Below are 16503 nucleotides of genomic sequence, written 5' to 3'. Positions count from 1 at the left end.
TTCTTTGTATCATGCAGAAATACACATGCATGCTCGTGCTTGCACAAGACGAAGAAAATTCAACAGGGCACCTTTAGGCAAGAGGTTTGGATGCCCAAACATAACCATAAAAACATTAACCATGCTTTGGTTGTTAGGAATGGATATCAACATGAAATATATCGTCATCGAACACTTTGCCACTCTGCAGATAATGTACATTGAGCGATAGTTGTCTCATAATGATGACAAAAGTTTCTTTCAAAATATATTTGTCATTGCAAATTAGTAAACGGGTTGACAGAGCAGTGTTAGTGGCTTCTCTGCCTGTTACCAAATGAAGACATTGTCACTGACTGGTCTGAATTCAGAGCAGTGGGCTGCCAGACTATCTGTATGCTGTAGCTTCAAATGGCTGTCCTGGGGACTGCTCTGTACTGAATCAATATCCAGTTAATTTCAGGCCACACTCTGATCCGTCAGCAGTGGCTCATACATACAGGCGCTCTCTCTGGAGGGAACTGTCGATGAGCAGAACACCAGCTGAAGCTCTGGGAACAGATCAGGACTCTGGACAAACCTGATGATGTTTGGTACATCAATGACCAGGGTTCAGTCTATTTTCTGTTATTAGCCATTTCTTTGCTGAACAATTGATTATTTGACACGGTAGAATTTCAGTGTAGATCATGTTCAAGTATTTGTGTTATGCATCTAAAAAGCATTACACTCTGTGTAGTAGAGTGCAATCCTGATAAGATGTAAATTTGATTTATAGTTGAGATCAAATGTTTGAGCGGCCATGCATTTACAATAGAATACAAAAATATTGCTTTTCAAAAGTCTCATAAAATGCAGACCATGAAGATAACAAGATATTTCTATATAAAGACAACCTGTCGGTGCTACATTCAACCCCTATGCAACATCCTTCATTATTTGAATCAGTATGTGAATCTTTATACCAGTCCATTTGCAATGCAAATATTCTTTCTTTCTTCCTTTCTGAAAAGAAGCGCTCAAGCATTTAAGTTCCCTTCACCATAATTAATCAATGAAATCCAATATTTCTGTCTTCACTGTGTGATTCACAAAGACAACATAATAATTGCTTTCCATAAGTGTCAGGAAGATAGGTGCTTCTGAAGGTCTTTAATGTATTTCTTTCCTTAAAGGGCAATTCAGTCTAACAAAGTGAGATGGTGTGTTTCTGATGTCAAAAACATGTCATCTTTTCAAATAATGCTGTATTTTTTGTGCTCTTCAGTTTACATTTTTTTTCTTTCGTCTTTTGAGACAAAGCATTTCCAAGTCTGTACAACATATTTGACAAAGAATTCATAAAATGTTGTTTAGTCTCAACAAAACACTCAGTTATCAGTAAAAACTGATTATCAGTTGAATGTAGTGTTGACAATAAGGACAATGATGTATTGATTGTGTTTTTGGGCTCCACTGGGGAATTAAAGGATACCTACAGACGTCTCCTCTTCTCCAAAATAAACATTAAAAATCAGTGTTTTGCCAGTGTTTTTGTTGGGAGCTAAGACTGCTAATCTAACCTACTAACTGTTAACTTATGAACCAGATGTTCAGGAGGTTTTTACTGGCAGCTGGACTATCTGCAGAGGTGTCCTCCTCTCCATAACAAACAGCAGTGTTTATTATTTTTTTTCAGCCTTTATTGAAAAACATTCAGAAGAACCACAAAGTTGACACACTGTGGTTTGTGGTGCAGTGGATGTGAAGTCATTGACAGGCAACCAAATGAAAAGGAGTGTTACAATGATTAAAACCACTATTTCTCTGGATTTGGAATGACTAGAAACATTTGGGATGTAAGTACATAAGTCAAAAAATATAGAACATACTGTCAATTCTTTGTAGTCATTTGTAGACATTTTAATGTGGAAAAGTTACATATTATAACTTTAAGTTCAAGTCTTGACAGTTATTCAAAGAACTTGTTTGAAGTATCTCTCATCTTTATTTTAATGAAGTTACTTTAAACTACCGAATTATGACCGACAAAAGTACTGATGGGGTACTGTCGGGGGTAATGTTAAATGCATAATTTTATTGTTACTGCAAACACAAAGAGGTGGTATAAGTTAGAAATAACTATTAGAAATTTCATGATAATAGAAGATGTTTGCAGATATTAGATTTATCAGTATTTGCAGATTTCATCTTACAAGAAACTACTGCAGAGTGACTTTCTAGAGATTTTTTTTTTTTGATTGATAATCTTTGACATAAATGTGTGGTGTGACGGAGGCTAATGGGGTGAAGCAGGAAAAAAATCAGGAAGGGGAGAACGAGCAATAGAAAATGATGAATCTGGCCCAGCTGTTCGCCAAGGCAGGAGCTTTCTGGAACTATTGCTGATATGAAGTTGGCTTGGATGTCATCCAAGAGAGCTGAGCATTATTTATGACAACAGCAGGAATCGCTCACTCATCATCAGGTGGAGACGAGACTTCACGAGGCAGCAGCAGAACTAACTGAAGGCAAAGAGTTTGGGGAATGGTTTAGGTGGTTGGAGCCAACTCCATTAATTACATTTCTATTGTCAAAGACTGTACCCACTTTAGCAGTGTGTGTGTCTCTGATGGTGAGGTGATGTCAAAGTCATTGTCTTTGTCTAGTTTGTTAATGTTTGTGTGCACATACAGTTGTGAGCTGACAAATAATCGACGTTGTTGTATTGAAGTGCAGTGCATCGTCATTGTTGTTTGTTTCCTACACTGGCTTGTCAAATATGCACTCATTACTAAAGCCCTGTTCAGACTTGGCAGTAACATCTGTCTCAGGTGATCCAATCGCAAGTGGACAGCTCTGAGAGCAGGTGTGAACGCACCCGAGACCCGTTGAGGACACATTTGAGATCCGATGACTCAGACCACATTGAGACATCTTCTAAACCACATGTGGCCACATCCTTTTAACAGTGTGAATGCAATGTCTCCTGGGCTACATTTAAGGACCACCCACTCAATTGATGCCACAGTCTAATTAGTCTCGCCACAGCTTCATAATTAACCAACAATATTTTACCACTTCAAATGGCAAAAACCCTGTTTGATTGTAGAGCTGTGTGCAGTGCAGTAGTTGGCTCCCCGCAGGCTGGTGAAATGGATCCGTTGCGTCTCATCCCCAGGTTGGCGCTCCTCGCTTTGATCGGTGATTGTGTGTTCTTGAATTGTATGTCCATACTGCCAAAATTATATAAAGAATATTTTAAAATTTAATTATTTAAATGTATCAATTATTATCTAATTAATTAAAAATAAAACGAGTAAACAAAAGTAAGAAAAATAAAGATGTGTTCTTAATACAGTGAAGCCACAGTAACACATTAGAAAAGACAGGAGAGATATGTGCATACTTACACCAATATACTTAGACTCCACTGTCAGATTATCAGGTGCAGCTAATCTAAGGCCGTCTCGTACAATAGTGCTGAAATAAATCCCTCCTTCATGAGGGCACTTTGTGTAAATGTTGAACTGTATTAAGTTAGAGAGATAGAGAGAGAGATGTTTCTATTATTTAGCCTACCCTCAATGATATAAATGTGGTGAACAAAATAACCTCTCTGTATATTACAATACAGACCAACAGCACCATAAACTGTATACAGTTTGGACAAAACTGAGCATTATAACCTTCCTGCAGGTAGGATTAATTGCAGGACTGTTGAATTAGTTATTATTATTATTGCATTGGTTTGAGCTACGTGTACCCAATTAATTGCCAATGGAGTGTATACATGCATACAAATCTGTGTGAGCATGCATATGTAAACACATGAATACACGTCTGCCCACTTATCTGTGAGACAAGATAAGTTAAGTTTTACTTGATGGAGTTTTTATAATTATTTAATGCTACAGCCTGACAAATGAACATGTCTTTGTCACCTAAAGCCATGTATCACATTCAAAATAAATGTGCATCATACAAATACACTGCCTTAACGACTGATTAATAAGATCTGCATTATTGTATCTACTGACACATCAGCCTGTTAGGTGGATTTTAATGCTTTCATCAGTCAAGTCATTGTACATCTTTATAAGAGGGCTTGTGTTACAGTTCACCCCCAAATAAAAAAATGCTGCCATTATCCTTATACTTCATGACATTGAAAAGACAGTTTCATTGCAGTTTTCCACTGGCGCTTCATCAGAAGTATTTGAGTATTAACTGATGAGAGCATCTTTATATTGACGCAGAAAACCAGCCAAAGGAGGATCACTGCTGTTCGTTTTTACCAAGTCTCCTTGTCTGGCTGCCTCTTAGGACTAAAGGAGAATTAGTTCTTAAAATATTAGGTTTGCCCTCTGCCTCCTGAAAAAAAAACTACCCTAATTTATACCCAGTCATGGTTTCAGATATTAAAGAAGCCTGAAGAAGTACTGCACAGGTCTTTCAATAAATACTACTCTCTCTCTTTCTCTCTCTCTATCACTGTGCTGCTGAATATACTTTGTGGATTCATAACAGATTTATTTGCAATCACATGCATGCCAAATTTATTTTAAGTGAAACACTCTGCAGCTGTTTGCAGGGAGAGGATAACTACCTCTACACACATACCATAACTTTAGTTGTATAGAATTAGTTCTCCTTTAGGTGGGTCTTAGGGGAAGGTCATATAGTCCCAAAATGATACCACTCTGCAGCAAAATTAAGAAACTGGAGGTGATATGGGTTATTTCCAAGGAGAAGATGCTATTAATCGAATAAACACTAGCTTACTTTTCTGTAGACACAGCACTCACTGTTATATGACTGTCCTCCACAAGAATTAAAATGACAGCTAACAAAAACACCACACTGTCTTGTGTGGACAAAGACAAATTCATTGATTAAAATACCATGAATGCCATTTTAGGTGGGAACCAGCAATGAAATGCCACGACATAGCAAAATTAGAGAAGAGTTTCTTCTGCCCTTCTAAGCTTTCATCTGAGTAAGAATTTTACATTTGGACAGATTTTCTAAATCATGATGCCATTTCTTCATTTTGACTTGTTTCAGATAAAATACTTGTGACCTATGGGTGAGCATTTATGTATGACCCTCATCATCTGCAATTTTCGAGCAACAATCATTTGAAAATGTGAAGCTACCACCATTTGTGATCTTTGTGCTTTCAAATTGCTTTTGTGAAACCAGTCTAAAAAACAAAACGAAACAACAAAAAAAAAAAAAAAAAAACTCCACGTCCCTCCTTTTTGCCACAGAAATAAAAGCATTATAATAATGTTTGCCTGTTTGCAGCACTGGTTGTTTATGTGCATCTTCACCCAACTGGTGACATACAAAATATTAAGCACAGAAGAAATTGGATTAGCTGGCAAGTAGATTTTCCTGTTGATGGTCCTGTAGATTTATGAGTCTGACGTCCTCCACTGTAACATGATCCTGAGTGATACAAATACAGCAGGGAGCAAGATTTGTCTTGTTTTGTACCATTAGTTTTTCTGGAACGTAGCCTCGTGAAATCTTTACTGGTGAGCGAGATAATTGTCTTGGCAGAGACTGGACACATTTAATCCACCTCCTCAGTTTACCGTCCTGTTTATATTTCTCACTGGACCACAGGGATACTGTGCAGCAGTGTAGGTTTGGTGTAATTTCAGTATTTTTGCAGCATTTTCTGCTCAGAAATGGAAATATATACAGTATGTATTTTTTAAATCTATGAAGTGATATTAAGTAGATCAGCTTTTTGGAATTTTCTCTTACTCATAATACCTCTATGGATTTCTTTTCCTGCAATGCTGTAAAATGTTTATCTGTCCTTTTTTCGGTTATTTTAATTGCTTACAGCAGCAACCTCAGCATTAACAGCCATGGCATAATCTTGTCTTTAAGCTTGGCTTCTTCAGCAGAAGCTGCTTTTCATTACCCAATGCAGATTCCCTGAAAGCTAAACTTCACTGTTGACCCGTAATAATACTGCTTTAACTATAATTCCCGCAGTGCAAGCAATTTATTATGCTCTTGTTACACTTTTGCTATTACACCTCATCACTCCCTCTCTTATGTAGCTGCAAACAAGGATAACTCAATTACCTCACTTGCGTGCTGCACTGCTAAAAGGTCGGGGTATTCAAACAGCATTGCTCATCATGCCGTGAAGCTGTTTTTGGAGGCTTTCTCGTCCTCTTAATCCTTTTTTGGAGGTCTTTTGCCACAAATGTGCCTTTGCTGCTTCGGGAGATTAATTGTTTTCTTGTGACTGTAGTGGAAAGATTTTTATGTCCAAACAGACTTTAAAATGACAATTATTGTAATTTGAAAATTTTTGCCATTTTACACACTGACTAGCATTTTAATATCATGTCTGCATTAAAAGAGGGGATGTTTTCTGTTTATTATCAAGAAATTCAGAAATTCAGCTTCTGTCTGGTGTTCTGGATAAAAACAAAAACATATGCTAGTTGTTACCATGTGAGGATACAGTATATTTTCATCACATGTTACTGAACCAGCCCTGCTGACAACCCATTCCTGACTGCCCCGGTATCTGAAAGATCTCAAAATGGTGCATTTGAAGTTCAAGGCTTCCCTTGTTGCATGTGTAAAGGTCAGTGAAGTCTCAAGAGTTCTGGGGCTGATCTAATGCATGATTTTTTTTTCATTCTAAGCTTCACAGAGCAGGAAAGGCCAACCTTGTCACCAGAAAGGAGATACAGGATTGAACCCTTTCAGGTGAGACTAAGTAAAGAATTGGAGAAGGGCCAGGGGCTGAAACCTGATCCCCTGCTAGTTCAGTCCCCACTTAAAGAGAAGATGACAAAATCTTGGGTTTGTAGTTGGTTTTCACGTGTTTATTGTGTTTGCTTAATGACTTTTCTCCCGTAGCCATGTGGTTGTCTTCTTCCACTTCTTCTTATTTGAGTAGCTTTAAGGTTGTTAGTGTGCAGTGGCGTATGCAAACTGTAGTGACCTACACATGACACACATTTTGTTGATTTCCTAACTGATCAAAACTTAATGGCTCTGTGGTCATTGGTCAAAGGATAAACTTGTGTTTTTTTTTCTCCAACAGCTGGCCTGCATCCTGCACAACTGACTTGACTGATATTGATAATATTGATTTGTGATTCTTGAGACTGATAGCTGGTATGTTTTTGTGTTATATATAGTATGTTATTTGTCTGTAACTCACTGTTACTGCTGTCTATCATAGCCAGGACACTCTTTTTTTCTGACATTTTATCAACCAAACAATTAATAAATCAAACAAGAAAAAAATCTACAGATTAACTGTCTTTGAAAATAATCACTAGTTGCAGCCTTATGCTTATGTTTTACAGACAAGCAACCTCTTGTGGCTGCTCCCTCTCAGAAGCAAAGGCAGATGTAGCATGATATTCTAAAATTTCTTATGAAGGAGGTTGGACCGGTGACCACCAGCCCTTTAGGCCCTGTCGCTTTCTTTTCAGAGAAAAAAAAAAGATACATATGATGGGCTAATTATGATGTGTAAGGCAGCAATAAAGCCATGATATGTACGTGTTCACATGGTGAAATTTCAGGTGAGGGCTAAGACTATATTAAGAGGAAGGAAGAAAGTTACTTATTTCAAGGAATATCGAGTCTAAGACATTGGAAAGTCTTAAAGCACAGGGAGACAAACCTGACAGAGAAGATGAAAACAGACAGAGAGGATGCCCTCAAGAATTTTCTTCTAAGAAGGGTGAGGGACAGGGTGACAGTGCCCAACTGACTGAAAGGAAAGGAATAAGATATGAAGTCTCACTGGAAGAATAAAAGATAAGGTGAAGTAAAAAAAAACAACAACAAAAAAAAAAAAAAACGCCCTACATTTCACCACAGCTGCTATCAGTATTTCATTTAGTTGGGTTAAAAAATAAATCAAGACTACAGCATTAAAATGACGATCTCTGAGATGCAAAGAAAAAAGACATTCAGCAGTGTACACATTAAACATTTTAAGAGGGATATCCACCCAGATGCCGTAAGATGTCTGTAAATTCTTAACATATGCCAGCCACAACCAATGAATTAAGCAGGAGGAAGGGGACGCCTACAGAGAGAGAAGCACAGATTTATATTCATCAAATCCATCAATGCAGATTTATCCAAAACTTTCACTTATAGCTAAATTTGGCCTTGCTTCAACTGAGATTCCTAGAAGTCTGTTGATTGTCTGTTGAACTGCCAAAATCACGTCTTTGGGAAACAGATATAAAAACCTTTAGATGTGATGCTCTGTGTTTCAGTATCCACTATTTCACGCAAGACAAATCTACATCAGGTATCTAACCCAAAGTAAAATTTTGACCTGAACTGATGATGTTAAGGAATCACCAAAGTAATGGCAGTAAGTCAGGAAGGTGGGGCAAGAATGTGTGTACCATTTCATGGCAATAAACCAAAAGTTGCATAGATAATTCATTAAAAAAAATTTAAACAACAAAAATGTCCACATGCTAGTGGTGCTAATGGTGTCATTATGGTTCATCCTCTGAACCAGTGGCAGCTGGTGACTCAAAAAAAAAAAAAAACAGTGGAGGACAGGAGGAAAACCCACAGTGTCAAATTATTTTACATTAGTTGGCTACTCATCTCTACTTTGTTATGTTCAATGAAAAATGAAGCAGTGAAACGATGGCTTACAAGATTCCTTTAAAACAACTACTGCATGGGAATGAATGTTGATTCAGCACCGTGTACATTGCAGTGGGAATTTTACACTCTGTAACCATGAAAATCAGGCAATCACCCATACTGGGTTGCAGTCCCAGGTAAGCAGAGTGCAGCAGCACATCAGGCTACTGTAGTCCTACCATGGGTCCAGCCCAAACAGCTGAGGCAGTGAGGCCTGAGGCTATGCTAGCAGCATGGAGTTCTCCATCTACTTACTGGCAGTGTCCCCCCCCCCCCCCCCCCAATTCAAATCCATTCTCGCAGCTAACTTAACAGAAACAAGCTAATTGTTGCATTGGCTAACACAGGTAGTTAAGTACTGCTTAATTGGAAAAGGGAAATGTAAAACTTGAAAAAGCAAAGAAATTTGGGCTAAAAAAGGCCAACATAATGTAACATGTTATTTTTTTAAAGTGGTTCTCAGTTTGCAGTCTTTATGAATCTATCTGTTGCTTTATCAACAGTTTGTCGCACTCACACGTAAGTTTTGAATAATTGCAGAAATAATCATTGGACCAATGCAATGTGAGTCTTGTATTCTGGTTGTTGATTGGTTAGGGAGGACATCCTCTGTTGGAGCACCTTTTTATTTGTTTTGATCAATAACTAACATGCATGGAGAAAAAAACATTAAATTAATATCAGAGATCCTTCCCCCAGGAGGACAGCGGGTGCCTGTTCTTATCTGCCCCCCACCACCACTTCACACAGACTGCCCTTTCCGCTCTTAATTGCACTGTGGGTGTCACCTTTGAAGCATTTTAATCAGAATTTCAATAATGTTTTCCAAAGAAGGCAGAAGAAATTATTCTAAGCAATGCTGAGATTTGGTAATGGTTTATTTCTATGAATTACTCTTTTATATATTTTGATCTTCCTCTTAAAAAATAGAAGAGGAACAATCTCCTCTGCCTCCATGGACCATCCTCCTCTACTCTGGAGACAGTGAATCACTGACCAACATTGGTGTTGCACCAACATTGGTGTTGCAAGTGTTGCACCGACCAACTGACAAGCCAAGAGCTACACTGCTAACTTTGCTAAAAGATAAGAGTGTTTACCTCAGGACTTAGGATAAAAACAAAATCAGATCTAAATACATAAATGTAGACCTGAAAGATGTTGCATACTGTACAAAATGAAATTGTGTGTCACCGACAAAAGATTCTATCAAGAAAATCGATAGAAAAAGCAGGTAAGGTGCTAAGCACAGACATTGATGTGTTGTCACAGGCAAACAGGTAGTGTGAGATAGACCGCTGAGTTTTAAGGTCTGGATTAGGTTCAGTGTAAAATTTGACCAGGGTGGAGTGGGAGTTGAGGCAATCTGGAAGACAAAGCAAACGCCAAAGCATCAACTGAACTTGACACATTCTTCCTGCCTTACCAAGAAACTTGCACAGACCAAGTGCATCAGTATTGGCAGGTATATTAAAAGGACAGGATTCCCCAAGCAAGATGTTACCAGGGGTTACCTCACACCTTTCCAAACTGTATCCTCACGCTAGAGCTTTATTTGAAGATATATAAAATCGACCTGACTCTGCTTTTGCCCACTATGTTGCTTCTTCTGAGAGAACTTTCACCACCTTCAATCGACTTCACACCTGGTTATGCAGGGTCTCCCACAAGACACTTCCATACCTCATTCATTCACTCCCATGGAGGAGGTCATGCATCTTGTCCTGCAACTCCAGGACAGAGTGGGTTGTGCACAGAAAATCTCAAAGTGTATGACTTTGGCACTTTAAAGATTTGTAACCTATGACCATATCTCAACCTGACACATTTTCCTCTATCCATTATTAAAACACATAAATAAATGTACAGACAGAAAATCATTTTATGGTGAATAACCGCAGTTATGCTCTGGAGCATTAGTGTGCATTTACACAGCATAAGAACACAACCTCGGTGAGTCCATAAAACCTGCTGTTTTAGTGCAGATACATTTATCTGTGTGACAGGTTAACAGGAAAAATGGCTTTATTAATGTTTGTGTTTTTTGTACATACACAACTAAAAACAATGGTCACCACAGATTGCTGCAGCTGAACATCTTATCATATACACTCAATACTAGAAGGACAAAATACAAATAGATTTAGTACTTTTTGATGCCACACCGAAAAAGGGAGAGATACATTTGAATTTAAAAGGTCAAACTAGCATTAGCATGAATCAACATAGTACTGATGGTCAGTGACCTATGTAGCAAAGTGGGCCATTACTAGTTTAATATTGCCTTTGACTTATTTAAACTTGGCTTTGACTTGTTTAAACTTTCATTAATATATTTTTCTGACCATTGGGGGGCAGCTTTAAACACTGTACTAGCATATATTATCAACTTAAAAGCTAACATGGCAAACTTGTTTGCTAATATTTGTTCATTTACACATCAGACACAGAGTAACATTATCATTATATTTTTCTGCCCCCCTAGTGAACATAAGTTCCATATTCAGCCTTCTTTTTGCTCTGTTTTTGTCTCCACTAAATGTCTGTGGAAATATATTTCTGTTTAGCTGCTAAATGCTCAACTGCATTCACTTGCTAGTTGCTAACTTGTGTCTTTCTGCCATGTAATTGTTTTTCAAAGGTTTTTTTGCTGAAAACACCTGCCTTTTCCAACTGGAAATGAGGTTTTGCTGAAAGAGCTAAAAATCAACCAAAGCACTAAAGTTAACAGAACAGACTGCATATAAAAATGGACATAGACATGGGATCTGAAAAGTGAAGCTAATGTGGAAGTGCCTTAAACCTGCATTCTATCTAATGACCATCAGGGTTGCAACTGGTTGCAAAAAAAAGCCAGACTGTATTGAAGTCTATGGGAAAATGGCCCTACTTCTCACTTGAGTTATTACCTCAGTAAATGTTTTCCTAATGAGTTTATGGTCTCAGTTGCTAATTTCAAGCCTTCTTCAACACAACATTATGTTTATTTTTTTTTATTATGGCCCCATTTTGAGGAAAATAGACGATAAAGCAGGGTATGCATTAGGGCGTGGCTACCATGTGATTGACAGACTACCACACACAGCAACCTGCCTGACAATCAGGACAGAGTACAGAGCAGGTCAGATCCACCCCTCACTCCTTCTCAGCTCCACCCTCTTGTCCAAATACGGTTTCAGCGACGGCTAAATTACAAACTATAAATTATAAATTACAAACTCCAGGCTTCAAAACGGCAGTTCACAAACCAGTGGGTGACATCAAGGTGGGTTGCCACTTGGTTAACAGCCATAAAACAAAGAGCTGAAAGATGATATGAGGCTTCGTAGGGCTGAGGTGAGCTTCAGATTTGGTTGATAATTCTCTGCAGGTTTATCACTGCGAGCAGAGTGTTTCACATTGCACATGGTCGTATGATTAATTGTTGATATAAAAACATTGATTACAGCCACTTAGTATTCATGTGTAATATAGTATCAACAATTTGTTTTCCGGAGTACTGTGTTTATGACCAGGAATCAGTAATGAAACAAGTTGTCTGAATCGCGAAACAAATATTGTCTTTCTGTCACAAAGACAAACAACAACACTCTGTTGCATGGCCTATGAATTTTAATGCTGTACTTTAGAGGTAAAGGTCACAGGCTTATGTAGGGGTCCTGTTGAATGCTGTGCTATGTGTGTGCGTGTTTGTGTGTGTGTGCGTGTGTTTGTGTGTGTGTGTGTGTGTGTGTGTGTGTGTGTGTGTGTGTGTGTGTGCAATAAATCTAATCTTAAACTTGACTGGTTCTGTGAAACTAAATAAAATCTTGTTTCCTGGTAGTTTTTTTTTTTTTTTTTTTTTTTTTTTTTTTTATAATTACAAACCCAAACCTCTGGATCAAGATAAAAGCATTGCAATCTCAGATTGAAATCTACAAAATGCTACTTTTTGCCTTGAGGCAGCAAATGTGTTGTTAGTCCTGCACGTCTCCACCTCACTTGGTTAAATTCCTCCACCAACACTTGTCACTCATCTTAATGAGCTGTCGTCTTTGAAACGGCACCTAGGTCGCAGCATCTATAAAGCTCATTTTAGGTGTTGGAGAAGCAAGTAAATTGTCTGTGCTGACGTCTTCATGGGGAACCTGCAATGAAATAGCAATTCTAGTACTCACCCATGCTCTTGTCACATGTTTACCATGTAGTTGTCATTGCTCTGACTTTTCTGCACTTGACTGCACTAAAAGCTCGGCCACTTCTTTGTATCCACAGCACAAGATGTAGGCCCTAAGCTATTGAGACTCAGCTCTATGAAGACAAAAAACTTTTACCATCCAGCTTTTAACCCTTGAATCCCTTGTGGTACAAAGTGTTGTAGAAAGTTTTGAAATTATTGCTGGGTATCAGGCCAAAAGTGAAAGACTTTCTACCTAGAGGACTGGAGCAGAATGATACAGCAGAATGGATTTCTTCTTGTTATGCAGTTCTGTATTTGTCCACCAAGCTAGACAGTTCGTTTGGCTTTTATGGTGTTAAAGGACAAGTTCAGGATAGTTCAGAGCAACTTCACTGTTGGAAATTCTCCTTTTGCATTTCTTTGGACAGTGTTTCCTTGTTAAGTTGTGTCAGAGGTATACTTTCTGGTAGTTGCATGTGTGCTTCTGGGAAAAAGACAAGAAACCTACACACACCTGCCAGGATAAAGATAACCCACTTCAATTTGTTAACTGACTGCTGAAGTCTCTCTTAGGCATCGGCTGAACTACTACGTGTATGTTTGTGTGCAAGGACTCTGGATGTGATGTCAGGTTGTCATCTGCTCAGTGTTTACTATGTTGTACTACTACAGTGGCACCAGGGGGCAAACATAGGTTTTACGTTACTGATGTCATTTTTGGGGTGAAGCTCTCTCTAGTTCAGTTTTCTGTGTTTAAGAGGGCAAAGCTCGTGTTTCGGCTTGTTAGGTGTTAATGAAAAAGACACACACAGTTGTGCAGCAAACAAAGAAATTGTCCTCTGTTCTTGCAATTTCCACATCAGTTTTTCTGTAAATGCACTTTGTAATGAAGACATTGTTTTAAACAGAATGCTGAATGTGGTAGGAGGTGTGACCTTATGGCCACATAGTGTGGGACATTTGGGATATTTTGTAGGATGTACAATGAATAATTACCATATGACCCATAGGAGCATACCGGCAGCAGGCATGTCGATCTTTGGCATCCTGCTAACAATAATAAACATGTGGTTAAAGTTGTGCAACAGTCATAAATAACAGAATCAACATTGACAAGGGAAATAAATAACCACATCTTGTGTGAAAGTCCTGTGTTTTTTTGACTCATCCATCCTCCTCAACACCCCTTCCAACCCCAAAATTGTACTTAGGACAGTACTTAGAGTAAATACTTTCCACCACTGCTAATACAATTATTTAGCCTTCAGTACACAATATTGTTCAATTACTCAACCAGGCAAAACCTTCTGAATTCCTGAGTGAAAACAAATGGTGTTTATTATAAAAATGACTATCAAAGAGACTAAATAAACCACCACAGCCACAGAAAAGACTATTAAGATGAATTAATATACTCATATTGATGTCTACTATAATTAGATAATACATGACATTTTACATTGGAATTGAAAGGGTGGACTATCAGCTAGCTAACATTAGTTACATTTGTGTAAACTGTGCTAATTAAAGGCAAAATTAAGAAACTAGCTAACATTAGTATTTACCTAGACATTCTTGACACAATCTAATTCAGAAACTCTGAACATATAAAGTGTATTAAACCAGCAAGATAGTCAGCTACTGCAGTAAGTAAGATACAAGTCTTCAGCAGATTCTTGAAGATAGAGATGGGACACTCTCTGATAGCATTTGGTAGCTTGTTCCACCTTTGGATAACCACAGACATGTGTGCAGAGATGGCAATGCAAGACAACAGTCCTTAGAGGAATGTGAGAAGTAGCATAAGGCTGTATGATTCAGTTCATGTAGATGGGGGCAGGCAAAGAAGTCACTCCGAAGGCATGCATTAGTGACTTGAATTAGATTCAGGCGGCCATGTGGAGCCAGTGTAGGTTGATGAGTAGCGGAGTGACATGTGCCCTTTTGGGCTGATTGAAGACCAGAGGGGCTCATCTCCAAGTGTTTCACTGTGTACAAAGGGAGGCCCACCAGAACAGCATTGGAGTAGTTGAGGTGCGAGATAACCATGGCCTGGACTAAGAGCTGGGTGGCGTACTGAGTCAGTTAAGGCCTGATTTTTCAGATGTTGTATAGAGCAAAGTGGCGTGACTGGGAGGTGCATGCAACATGATCAGCGAAGGATAGCTGGTCTTTAAACATGACACCCAGGTTTCGTGTGACCTTGGCAGGGGTAAGGGATGAAGAGGGGATTTTGATATTCATATTGTGATGAAGGTCATATTGGCATGACTAGGAGTTCAATCTTAGAGAGATTTAGTTGAAGATGGTGTTCCTTCATCCCTGCAGATATGTCAGAGAGACAAGTCGAGACAGTGGAGTCATCTGATGGGAACAACAGGCACAGGTGGTGCACTGTATCAACAGCTGCTAGTCCAGTGAGATAAGAACTGAGGACTGACCTGCAGCTCTGGCTGCCTTTAGGGCTTCTGTCACAGACAACAGAGCTGTTTCAGTGGAGTGGCCTATCTTAAACCCAAACTTATTTGGATGAAAGAGATTGTTCCATGGCAGGAAGTTTGAGACCTGCTTAAAAACCTTCCTTTCTAGACACTTAGATAAGAATGGAAGTAGTGAGACCAGTCAGTAGTTCTCCAGCTGTGCAGGGTCAAGTGAGTTCTTTTTGAGCAGAGGGGTTACCTGAGCCACTCTGAATGCAATTGGAAATGGTCCCAATGCCAGTGAACCATTTATCATATTTGTGACCCCTGGTACAATGGTGGGAGATATGGGTTGGAGGAGGTTTGTGGGAATGGGGTCCAGTGCACATGTAGAAGGACAGCTACTGGTCAAAAGTTATGAAAGATTGTTCTCAGTGAGAGGGGTGAATTAGAAAAAAGATGTGTCCTTGGCCTGAGGAGAATCATGGACATTTGGTAGGACTACTACATGTTGCACTTTTTGGAGCCGTGCGCTCAGCTAGAGTGAGGTGGTGAGGGCCAGAGGAGGCAGAGAAGGGCATCATACACTAACCAATAAAAAATTACAGGGATATTACAGGGAACTGACTTTGAATCTGCCATTCATTATCCAGTCACAGCTCTGTTGACATCTCATGAGACAGCCACAGTTAACATTACTGTTCATCAGCCCTCAATATCTTGTTAAGCTCTGAGTATAGCACAGCTATCATGGAGCCGATGTGTTGCGTTTACTGCCACAGAAAAGGAATAATTTTGTGGACGTGTCTCTGTTGGTGCTTATCAAGCTTGCTAACACCACTAACAGATATGTGATGAGCACAACCTGAGGGTTCAGTCAGCCAGTGTTCGCTATTTATATTAGGCAAGGCAGCTGCTCCTATCAGTAGGGGGGCAACAATTAAAATATACTTTGGACTCTTGCCTCTGGGGTAATAATTAGGGAAGAGCACGAGATATGATTGAATTGAATCCAGCCAATCACATAGAACCTAATTTAAGCATGTTGGAAAAAAACATTTCTATTATCATAGTATAAAACCAAGAATCTATGAAATTATGTGTACAGTACCAAAAAACAAACAAACAAACAAACAAACAAAAAAAGTGTTAAGTTCTTCTTAAGTATTATTTTTGAAAAAGTTGGGCAACTTATTCCAGCAAAGAAAAAAGTGAGGTCACATATTGTAGCAGAGGCTAAGATATCTTAACTCCTGAGTATCTGTCAAGCCCCCAAAACACTGGAACCTACAT

At 38.8% G+C, this 16503-nt stretch overlaps 1 long non-coding RNA gene across 1 annotated transcript in view; it reads left to right on the top strand.

Moving 5' to 3' along the window:
- Positions 1 to 7089, top strand: part of LOC139628435 (uncharacterized) — a 42970-nt gene extending 35881 nt beyond the window's left edge. Inside the window, exons 2-3 of the long non-coding RNA XR_011692774.1 lie at positions 6642 to 6705; positions 7046 to 7089. This is a non-coding gene — a long non-coding RNA (uncharacterized lncRNA). The remainder of the gene's footprint in view (positions 1 to 6641; positions 6706 to 7045) is intronic.
- Positions 7090 to 16503: the final 9414 nt, after the last annotated feature.

Source organism: Trachinotus anak, unplaced genomic scaffold (assembly GCF_046630095.1).
Source record: "Trachinotus anak isolate AG129_WGS33_773 ecotype Australia unplaced genomic scaffold, CSIRO_AGI_Tana_v1 ptg000011l, whole genome shotgun sequence".
Taxonomy (NCBI): domain Eukaryota; kingdom Metazoa; phylum Chordata; class Actinopteri; order Carangiformes; family Carangidae; genus Trachinotus; species Trachinotus anak.
Note: the sequence above shows the minus strand (reverse complement) of the source record. Positions and strands in the feature narration are given on the sequence as shown.